We start from the raw sequence: 12,501 nt of genomic DNA, 5'->3' as shown, positions 1-12,501 counted from the left end.
TTAGGACCTTTAAGCACCCAATGTCACCACTTCCATGAGTTTAGGGCCGTAAACTTATGGGGGAAGTGGTCCAGAAACTGTAAACACCCATAAGGGCCACCATTTGAGGAGTGAACTCCAATGTGAGGTCATACCTTCTTTATATGCAACCCTTAGTACTCCTAGCACTTGTAGCAAAGTGTTTTCATGTATTAGGATGTCCTTACTTACATAATTAGTTATTAAATGACTAATTAGATACTTAAATGTATCAATATATGTCAAATAGGATTCACGTGTGTGTTCAAGTCCTCACTTGACACTTAGCATCCTATACCGTCCATTCATCCGAATCACCCACGTTAGGTGAGTTCATACCCCTTAATCAACCTTTTTAAATGATTTTCAATGCTTTTATGGGGGGAATACAAGTTGAACTAGTAATTTATTAGATCAATCACATGTGATTAATAACTGGCTAGCAAATAGATTTCTGCATGTTAAGCTGTTTTTATCCAGCTAAAGGTTTTCAAATCTTGTTTTTATAAACTGACGTCAAGTCATAAATTCTTATCTATAGATTTTCCGAAGGTTTTACCAAAAAATTCTTTTTATACTTTTATATTGTCAAATGCATGCGTGTATATCTAGGGTTATATAAGTAATCTTTAAAGGACTTAGGAAGGCTAACTCACTTCAATTCCTTTTCCTTGTTTGGATGTGGCTTTAGAGTAACGGTTATCCATCCAAAGGTCGTTCAAATATTAGTTATATATTATGTATACATATATAGTCATAAAAGTTCCATTAAGCAATTCATCACCTTTGGGTAGCAAAGGCATCCAGATAACCTCTCAAGTAAACTATAATAGGTATAGTTTAGAAACCAACCATAACTTTCATAAAGGAGAACTTAGTTATATCTATATTCTAAAAACTTGTACTTTTAATAAAAAAAGGTTTATAGAAATCAGAACACGAGATAGATCTTTATGACGCGGATTTCACCGTTGTCGAGTGGTAACCAGAGTCTCCTAGAGGGATAGCGGGCATTGTGTGTATAGATCTATACGGGACAGACACTCCTACATCCTGACTGCTAGCTGCAATCCCAACCGACCAAGCTAAGGGGTGATAAATGTCACATTTATTCCGACACTAGCAGGTCGTCAAGTATTCGATCGTCAATCAGTATGGTTACGAGTATCTTTACATTTACCTTATAATTCATGGCTTTAAGGTAAGAAGTATTATCACGGTATTTTCTATATATGAAACCATCAAGATATATTTTCCTAGTTATATACTAGGCCACATTTTAAACCGTTAAACTAATCTACATAAGATTAAAGGCTATTTTAGACTCTCCGAGGCGTATTGTTCACTTAATACTTCCTGGAGTCTGTATTTCATTCTTTAGACTCTCCAAGGCGTATTCTTCACTTAATACTTCCTGGAGTATGTATTTCATTCTTTTAGACTCTTCGAGGCGTATTGTTCCCTTAATACTTCCTGGAGTCTATATTTCATTCTTTTAGACTCTCTGAGGCGTATTGTTCACTTAATACTTCCTGGAGTCTGTATTTCATTCTTTTAGACTCTCTAACACGTATTGTTCCCTTAATACTTCCTGGAGTCTATGTTTTATTTACTTTTAGCCAGCAGTGTTACTGCTGAGGTAAAATATTATTTTCCCTATTAATTTTGCTTGTGATCTTCTCACATATTCTTTAAAGTATAAACTATATTTTGATAATGATAGTACTTTTGGGGGAAATTACTCCTTAAACAAAAAACAATTGGGTCTTGGTAGAAGACTGCTTTTAGTAGAGATACTCCTTGGTTTAAATATAAAACAATTGGGTCTTGGTAGAAGATTACTTTTATTAGAAAATATATGATTTTCTGGAAAGGATTATAATACTCTGTAAACTCAAGTCACCATCACCTAGTGAGATTATTTTGAAATAAAACATGTATTTATACCCAATGTCATTAAATACTTATGAACTCACCAGCATTAAAATGCTGATACTTGCTTTCAAAATAACTTGTATTCTCAAGTCATAAATAGACAGGTACACTCCGGGAGCTTTTGTGAAGTCAGCCTAGTACCAAGCTGCAACTTATGTTATATCCTATATCTACATTGATGTTATTGTTAAATGTAACCTATGTAAAATTATTACTATTAATACAATGGTTGTTGTACTTTGAATACTATATTGCATACGTTGTGATACTTAACATGACGTCCTCCACCCCAGAACATTTCCGCCGTTCCGGTTTTGGGGTGCAACAATAATCCTCATCAAAGCTTTGCTAAATTGCGAAGACGACTTCTATTGTGGAACTCAATAATTAAACAATGCTCATCAAAACTTTGCTAAATAGCATAGACTTCTAATGTGGAACACAAAAACGAATCAATGCTCATCTAAGCTTTGCTTAACTTGCATACACTTCTATTGTGGAATTCAAGAATTCAACAATGCTCATAAATAGCTTTGCTAAATTGCAAAGACTACTTCTATTGTATAACTCAAGAATTAAACAATGCTCATCAATGCTTCACTAAATTGCATAGACTTCTAATGTGGAAACAAGGAATGAAACAATGCTCGTCAAAGCTTTGCTAAATTGCATCGACTTCTGTTGTGGAACTCAAGAATCAAACAATGCTCATGAAATCTTTGCTTAAATTGCATAGATTTCTATTGTGGAACTCAAGAATTAAACGATGCTCATCACAACTTTGCTAAATTGCATAAACTTCTAATGTGGAACTCGAATTAAACATTGCTCATCAAACCTTATTACAAAGATTAACTTTATTCTGGAACTCAGGATTTAAACAATGCTCATCAAAGCTTTGCTAAATTGCATAGACTTATAATGTGGAACACGACAATGAAACAATGCTCATCAAAGATTTGCTTAAATTGCATAGACTTTTATTGTGGAACTCAAGAATTAAACAATGCTCATCAAAGCTTTGCTAAATTGTGAAGACTACTTATATTGTGGAATTCAAGAATTAAACAATGCTCATCAAAGCGTTGCCAAATTGCATAGACTTCTAATGTGGAACTCAAGAATGAAACAATGCTCATCAAAGCTTTGCTTAAATTGCATACACTTCTATTGTGGAACTCAAGAATTAAACGATGCTCATCAAAGATTTGGTAAATTGCAAAGACTACTTCTATTTTGTAACTCAACAATTAAACAATGCTTATCAATGCTTACTAAATTGCATAAACTTCCAATATCGAACCCAAGAATGAAACAATGATCATCAAGGCTTTGCTAAATTGCATAGACTTTTATAGTGGAACACAAGAATCAAATAATGCTCATCAAAGATTTGTTTAAATTGCGTAGAATTCTATTGTCGAACTCAAGAATTAAACGATGCTCTTCAAAGCTTTGCTAAATTGCATAGACTTCTATTGTGGAACAAAAGTATTAAACAATGGTTATCAAATCTTTGCTAAGTTCCATATACTTCTATTGTGGAACTCAAGAATTAAACCTCATCAAAGGTTTGCTTTAATTGCATAGAATTCTATTGTGGAACTCAAGAATTAAATAGTGCACATCAAATCTTTTCTTAAATTGCATAGACTTGAATTGTGGAACTCAAGGATTTAACAATGCTCATCACAGCTTTGCATAATTACATAGACTTCTATTGTGGAACTCAAGAGATAAACACTGCTCATCAAAGCTTTCCTTAAATTGCATACATTTCTATTGTGGAACTCAAAACTTAAACAATGCTCATAAAAACTTTGCTAAATTGCAAAGACTACCTCTATTGTGGAACTCATGAATTAAACAATACTCATGAATGCTTTGCTAAATTGCATAGACTTCCAATGTGGAAACCAAAGAATGAAACAATGTTCATAAAAGCTTTGCTAAATTGCATAGACTTTTATTGTTGAACTCAAGAATGAAACAATGTTCATCAAAGCTTTGCTTAAATTGCATACACTTTTATTGTGGAACTGAAGAATTAAGCAAGGCTCATAAAAGCTTTGCTAAATTGCAAAGACTACTTCAATTGTAGAACTCGAGAATTAAACAATGTTCATTTATGCTTTAGTAAATTGCATAGACTTCCAATGTGGAAGCCAAGAGTGAAACAATGCTCCTCAAAGCTTTGCTAAATTTTATAGACTTCTAATGTGGAACTCAAGAATCAAATAATGCTCATCAAAGCTTTGCTTAAATTACATAGACTTCTATTGTGGAACTCAATAATTAAACAAGGCTCATCAAAGCTTTGCTAAACTGCATAAACTTCTAATGTGGAACTCAAGATTGAAACAATGTTCATCAAAGCTTTGCTTAAATTGCATGGACTTCTATTGTGGAACTCAAAAATAAAACAATACTCATCAAACCTTTGATAAATTACGAAGACTACTTCTATAGACGAACTCTAGAATTAAACAAACCACATTAAAGCTTTGATAAATTGCATAGACTTGTAATGTGGAACTCAAGAGTTAAACAATGCTCATCAAAACTTTGATTAAATTGCATAGACTTTTATTGTGGAACTCAAGAATTAAACAATACTCATCAAACATTTGCTTAAATTGCATAGACTTCTATTGTGGAACTCAAAAATAAAACAACGCTCATCAAACCTTTGCTAAATTACGAAGACTACTTCTATTGTGCAACTCTAGAATTAAACAATGCTCATCAAAACTTTGCTAAATTGCATAGACTTCCAATGTGGAACTCAAGAATGAAACAATGCCCATCAAAGCTTTGCTTAAATTGCATAGACTTTTATTGTGGAACTCAAGAATTAAACAATACTCATCAAAGCTTTGCTAAATTGAGAAGACTACTTCTATTGTGGAACTCAAGAATTAATCTATGCTCATCAAAGCTTCGCTAAATTGCACACAATTCTAATGTGGAACCCAAGAATGAAACAATGCTCATCAAAGCTTTGCTTAAATTTCATACACTTCTGTTGTGGAATTCAAGAATTAAACAATGCTCATAAAAGCTTTGCTAAATTGCAAAGACTACTTTAATTGTGGAACTCAAGAATTAAACAATGCTTATCAATGCTTTGGTAAATTGGATAGACTTCCAATGTGGAAACCAAGAATGAAACAATGCTCATGAAAGCTTTGCTAAATTGCATAGACTTCTATTGTGGAACTCAAGAATCAAACAATGCTCATCAAAGCTTTGCTTAAATTACATAGACTTCTATTGTGGAACTCAAGAATTAAACGAGACTCATCAAAGCTTTGCTAGATTGCATAAACTTCTAATGTGGAACTGAAAATTGAAACAACGCTCATCAAAGCTTTGCTTAAATTGCATAGACTTCTAATGTGGAACTCAAGAATGAAACAATGCTCATTAAAGCTTTTCTTAAATTGCATAGACTTTTATTGTGGAACTCAAGAATTAAATAATGCTCATCAAAACTTTGCTAAATTGCGAAGACAACTTCTATTGTGGAACTCAAGAATTAAACAATGCTCATCAAAGCTTTGCTAAATTGCGTAGACTTCTAATGTGGAACTCAAGAATAAATCAATGTTCATCTAAGCGTTGCTTAAATTGCATACACTTCGATTGTGGAACTCAAGAATTAAACAATGCTAATAAAAGCTTTGCTAAATTGCAAAGACTACTTCTATTGTGGAACTCAAGAATTAAACAATATTCATCAATGCTTTGTTAAATTTCATAGACTTCCAATGTAGAAACAAGGAATGAAACGATGCTCATCAAAGCTTTGCTAAATTTCATAAACTTCTAATGTGAAACTCAAGAATGAAACAATGCTCATCAAAGCTTTGCTTAAATTGCATAGACTTCTAATGTGGAAATCAAAAATAAAACAATGCTCATCAAACCTTTGCTAAATTACGAAGATTACTTTTATTGTGGAACTCAGGAATTAAACAATGCTCATCAAAGCTTTGCTAAATTGCATAGACTTCTAATGTGGAACTCAAAAATGAAATAATGCTCATCAAAGCTTTGGTTAAATTGCATAGACTTTAATTGTGGAACTCAAGAATTAAACAATGCTCATCAAAGCTTTGCTAAAGTTCGAAGACTGCTTCTATTGTGGAACTCAAAAAGTAAACTATGTTCATCAAAGCTTTGCTAAATTGCATAGACTTCTAATGTGGAACTCAAGAATGAAACAATGCTCATTAAAGCTTTGATTATATTGCAAAGACTTCTATTGTGGAACTCAAGAATTAAACGATGCTCATCAATGATTTGCTAAATTGCAAAGACTACTTCTATTATGTAACTCAATAGTTAAACAATGCTCATCAATGCTTTACGAAATTGCATAGACTTCCAATATGGAACACAAGAATGAAACAATGCTCAACAAGGCTTTGCTAAATTGCAGACTTTTATAGTGGAACTCAAGAATCAAACAATGCTCGTCAAAGCTTCGCTTAAATTGCATAGACTTCTATTGTGGAACTCAAGAATCAAACAATGCTCATCAAAGCTTTGCTTAAATTGCATAGTCTTCTACTGTGGAACTCAAGAATTAAATGATGCTCATCAAAGGTTTGCTAAATTGCGTATACTTCTATTGTGGAACTCAAGAATGAAACAATGCTCATCAAAGCTTCGCTTAAACTGCATAGACTACTATGGTGGCACTCAAGAATAAAACAATGCTCATCAAACCATTGCTAAATTACGAAGACTACTTCTATTGTCGAACTCTAGAATTAAACAATGTTCATTAAAACTTTACTAAATTGCGTAGACTTCTAATGTGGAACTCAAGAGTGAAACAATGCTCATCAAAGCTTTGCTTAAATTGCATAGACTTTTATTGTGGAACTCAAGAATTAAACACTGCTCACAAAAGCTTTGCTTAAATTGCATAAACTTCTATTGTGGAACTCAACAATAAAACAATGCTCATCAAACCTTTGCTAAATTACGAAAACTACTTCTATTGTGGAACTCTAGAATTAAACAATGCTCATCAAAGCTTTGCTAAATTGCATAGACTTCTAATGTTGAACTCAAGAATGAAACAATGCCCATCAAAGCTTTTTCTTAAATTGCATAGACTTTTATTGTGAAATTCAAGAATTAAACAATGCTCATCAAACCTTTGCTTAAATTGCATAGACTTCTATTGTGGAACTCAAGAATAAAACAACGCTCATTAAACCTTTGCTAAATTATGAAGACTACTTTTATTGTGCAACTCAAGAATTAAACAATACTGATCAAAACTTTGCTAAATTGCATAGACTTCCAATGTGGAACTCAAGAATGAAACAATGCCCATCAAAGCTTTGCTTAAATTGCATAGACTTTTATTGTAGAACTCAATAATTAAACAATACTCATCAAAGCTTTGCTAAATTGAGAAGACTACTTCTATTATGGAACTCAAGAATTAATCTATGCTCATCAAAGCTTCGCTAAATTGCACACTCTTCTAATTTGGTACTCAAGAATGAAACAATGCTCATCAAAGCTTTGCTTAAATTGCATAGACTTTTATTGTGGAACTCAAGAATTAAATAATGCTCATCAAAGCTTTGCTAAATTGCGAAGACAACTTCTATTGTGGAACTTAAGAATTAAACAATGCTCATTAAAGCTTTGCTAAATTGCATAGACTTCTAATGTGGAACTCAAGAATGAATCAATGCTTTCTCTCTCTTATCTTGATTCTTTCTGACGGTGGTGCGATCTAGCTTAGATTCATCGGCGTTGCTTTTCCGACGATTTTCTTATTATTGGTGAAGCAATATCTCTCCTAATTCCGTTGATTTAATGGGAGCATCTTCCAAATCGGATAGATTGAAGGACGTGAAGGTTAAACCTCCGGATAAAAGTGCTGCAGTTCGTTATACAAAAACTGAAATGGAGGTGAATGATCTTGTTCCTCCTGGGGTAATTGAAAAATCATCGGCCACGATCTATAAAGCTCGTCGCAAACCAAGTGTGACTGGAGCTGTTGCATCTGGGATTAGCAAAGCTGGATGGAAAATGGAGGGGAAATCTTTCAGGATTAAGAACAGAGTTAGGAAGAAGGTGGATAAATTAGCTCCGATGGATACGGAAGAGTTCTTCAATGAAGATGGTTCAGAGGAGGAAACGGGAGAAGAATCGGAATCTGTCTCAGTTTGGGAGTCGGATTCTAACATTTCTATTCCTGGATCTGAAGGAAAGGAGAAGGAATTGAAGAAAGGGTTGTCTGGTGATTCTAAAAAGGTAAGTTCTCATGTTGTTTCTATCCCAACTGGTAATACTGCTAATTTGATGAGAAATTGGGATGGGTTGATGATGAGTAATGAAGTTTTGAGTCCAATTTCTGAATTGAAGAATGTTATTAGTGAAATGGTTAATGTGAACCCTACCATATCGGTGATGGATGTTAAAATTCAGAATAACTCTAATAGGGAAGATAATGAAGTTGTGAAGATTATAACTGATGGGGAGAAAAGGGCTAATAATAATGAAGTTTTCATTCCAGGAGTTGGATTTCAGTTTCTGAGTGAATTGAAGGAAGAAGGACAGGTGGGAAAGGGAGTTGAGAAGACTATGGGGAAAAATTTAGACAGTGAGAAGAATCAGAAAATGGATGTTGATATGTCAAATTTGGAAAAGAAAGACAAGGAGATAGAAGGTAATGCAGATGATGATGAGAATACTGACGAGGAAGGGGATAATGATTCAAGTGAGGATGATACTAGTGGGGATGAGGAAATTGAAATAGAAGAAGAGGTTAATGCTAAGAGTAATATGGATACTAGCTGCAATGAGAAGTCAGGTACTATTATTAATAGCATTAATTTACTTCCTTCTATTTTGGGAAATGCTAAGATTAGCAATAAGGAGGAAGGAGGAATGCAGGGGAATGTGATGAACTCTTATGCTGGTGTGTTAAAGGGTAATAGACATAAGGGTAAGATTGATGTTAGATTCATTCCAGGGGAGAAAGGGGAAGAGGATGGTCCTGTTATAATTCCAATAGAGAATCTAAAGAATGCAAGTATTCCTTTTTCTAATACTCTTTATGGTTATATGATTGACAAGAAGTTGGCGTTTCCTGTAATTCAGAAAGAAGTTAGAAGATTGTGGAAGAATGTGGGTTTGGAAGAGGTATTCATGAACAGCAAAGGATTTTTCTTCTTTAAATTCAGTGATGAAAAGGGGATGTTATCTGTTTTGGAGGGTAGTCCTTGGTTAATGTTTAATAATATGCCTTTATTTCTTCAACGATGGAGGCCTGGTTTGACTTTAACTAAGAACAAGCATGATAAAATTCCTGTTTGGATTAAAATATTTGATTTGCCCTTGGAAGTCTGGAGTGGTGAAAACTTATGTAGAATTGCTAGTAAGATAGGTATTCCTTTGGCTTTTGACTCCTTTACTGAGGATATGTGTTTGGAACATAAAGGAAGGAATGCTTATGCTAGAATTCTTGTTGAAATGGCAGCTGGGAAGGAATGGAGAAAGAAGATTGATATAGCTACTTGGGATTTTGTCTCTAATTCTGCTGTGATTCAAAGTTTTGATGTTGAATATGCTTGGATTCCTTCTAGATGTAATCATTGTAAAGTCTATGGGCATGTGGATAAAGTTTGTGCTGCTGCTATGAATGTTGTGAAGGAGGATAATAATGGAGAAGTGAGAAATTTAAAGAATAATAAAGGGAAGGAAGTTGTTAATGGGGATGGTTTCACAGAAGTTAAATATAAAAAGGTAATGGGTAACAATGATGGTGAAGGCACTAGCAAGTCTCAAGAGGGTTATAATCAATTGAATAATATGAAGAATAATGGGAAGAATGGGAATTGGAGAAGGGGTATTTTCTCTAAAGGCAATAATGGGAACAGAGATGGAAATGGTAAAGGGCAAAATTGGAATTGGAGTAATAAAGGAGTAAGTCACTGGAATTTAGAAAAGAACAGAAATTATGAGAAGTTTGTTAATGGGCAGGATGTTATAGGTAGTCGGGGGTTGAAGGAGAATAATAAGCAGGAGGTTGTAGTTAAAAAGGATAATAAGGCAGAGATGGGCAATTTTAGTCTTGGTAGTGAGAATATAACAGGGGAAGGATTAAGTAATAAAAACAGGTTTGAAATCTTGGGAGAGATTGAAGAGGAAGTTTTGGATAAAATGGAAGAGGATGATAAGATTGTGAAGACAGTTGCTAATCAAAATGTTGATAGTGGTGATGCTGGAATGGGTTCTAATGAAAGCAAGAATAACAAATTGATTTCTTCAATCAAGGGAGAGGGGAAGAAGAAAGGAAATGAAAGTAATAAAGTGAATAAAGATAAGTTGGAGTCGGATAATAATAGCAGTAAGATGGGGAATTCTCAGGCATGTGAGGAGGTAAATGCCAAAAATTCTATTATTTCCCAATGATGTCTGTTGGTGCTTGGAATGTTAGGGGATTGAATAAATCTGTTAAGCAGAAGGAGGTTATTGATGTTATTAGGTGTAATAACCTTGGTATTTGTGCTGTGATTGAATCTCATGTCAAAATCTTAAATCTCAAGAGTGTTTGTGCTAAGACTTTTGGGCAGTGGGATTGGATCTCTAATAATAATAGTTGTGAAGCTGGTACTAGAATAATAGTGGGGTGGAATCCTAGACTTTTTGATGTGATTCTGCTTTCTCAATCCAAACAGGTTATTCATTGTTATGTTAAATTGTGTAATTCGGATCTTGGCATGTATTTGTCTTTTATATATGCTGCTTCGAATTATATTGAAAGAAGATTACTTTGGGATAATTTGAAAAAACATAGTTTGGTTGTTAATAGGGAAGCTTGGGGTTTATTAGGTGATTTTAATGTTGCTATAAAACCTTCGGAATATTCTGAAAGCTGTTCTAGAACTCCTAAAGGAGTTGAAGATTTTGTTGATTGTCTGAGTTTTATTGAAGTGGAGGACTTGAAGTCTTATGGGTTTCAGTTTACATGGAACAAAACTCCTATGGGTAATATGGGGCTGTTGAAGAAGCTTGATAGAGTTATGGTTAATCAAAAATTTATGTCGAACCATCCTCTTGCTCACGCTGTCTTTAAACCATACAGAAATTCGGATCATTGCCCTGCTATTTTAAATTTTCCTGGTAACAAAGTGAAGTGGAAACCTTCTTTTAGATTTGCGAATTTTATCTCTGAGAAGGAGGAATTTCTCCCTTTGGTTAAGGAGGTTTGGGATAAGAATATTGATGGTTTTTTTATGTTTAAAGTGACACAAAAGTTGAAGATTCTCAAAAAACATTGCAGGGAGATGTGTAATAAATATTGGGGAGCTGGAAAAAGAATTCAGAAGTTAAGAAAGGATTTGGAGTGTAAACAACAAGATATTGACAATAATCCTTTTGATTGCAAGATTAGGGAAGAGCATGCTAATATTCTCTTATATTTTAATATTGCTTGTAATGATGAAGAAAAGATTCTTGCTCAGCGTGCTAAAATCAAATGGTTACAGGATGGGGACAATAACTCTAAATTCTTTCACAAAATTGTTAAAAGCAGGGGTATCAATAATCGTATTCAGATGGTTCTGAATGAAGATGGTCGTTGGGTGAGTGGGAAGGCTATGATAGAGAAATTTGTGTCCCATTTTAATAAGTTTTTGGGATGTAAGGATGATACTGATTTTTCGGGCTTAAATGATGAGTTTTTTCCTAAAAAATTGGACAGTAGGGTGGCTGTTGATATGATTAGAGTGGTTACTGATGAAGAAATTAAATTGGCGATGTTTGACATAGATGACAATCGTGCCCCTGGGCCTGATGGGTATTCTTCAAAATTTTTTAAAAGTTCTTGGAGTATTGTTGGTCCAGATGTTTGTAAGGCTGTGAGAGAATTTTTTTGGACTGGTAAATTGTTGAATGGGATTAATGCCACGAGAATTGTTCTGGTCCCTAAAGTTGAGGTTCCGAGGAAAGTGTCTGATTTTAGACCTATAGCTTGCTGTAACACTTTTTATAAGTGTATCAGTAAGATTATAGTGAATAGAATCAGAAATTGTTTGGGTGATATTGTAAGTAATAACCAATCAGCTTTTATTCCTGGTAGATCTATTTTGGACAATATTCTTCTTGCTCAGGAGTTGATGGTGGGGTACAAAAAAAAGAGAGGTACTCCTAAATGTACGATAAAGATTGATATACAAAAGGCTTATGATACGGTGGATTGGGATTTTCTTAATAGAGTTCTGCAGGGATTTGGGTTTCATCCAGTCATGGTTAAATGGATTATGGCTTGTGTTTCTTCCCCGTGGTTCATGCTTAATTTTAATGGTGAAGATCATGGGTATTTTGAAGGAAAGCGTGGGCTTAGGCAGGGAGATCCTTTATCTCCTTACCTATTTACTATAGTTATGGAGGTTTTCAATATTATTATGGGTAAGCTTATTGAAGATTCTTTGAATTTTAAGTTCCATAGTAAGTGTTTGAGCCTCAAAATTTCCCATTTATGTTTTGCTGATGATTTGTTAATTTTTT

The sequence above is a fragment of the Lactuca serriola genome, chromosome 1, assembly GCF_051521515.1.
Source record: "Lactuca serriola cultivar US96UC23 chromosome 1, Lser_US96UC23_V15, whole genome shotgun sequence".
Taxonomy (NCBI): Eukaryota; Viridiplantae; Streptophyta; class Magnoliopsida; order Asterales; family Asteraceae; genus Lactuca; species Lactuca serriola.
This window is presented reverse-complemented; position numbering follows the sequence as displayed.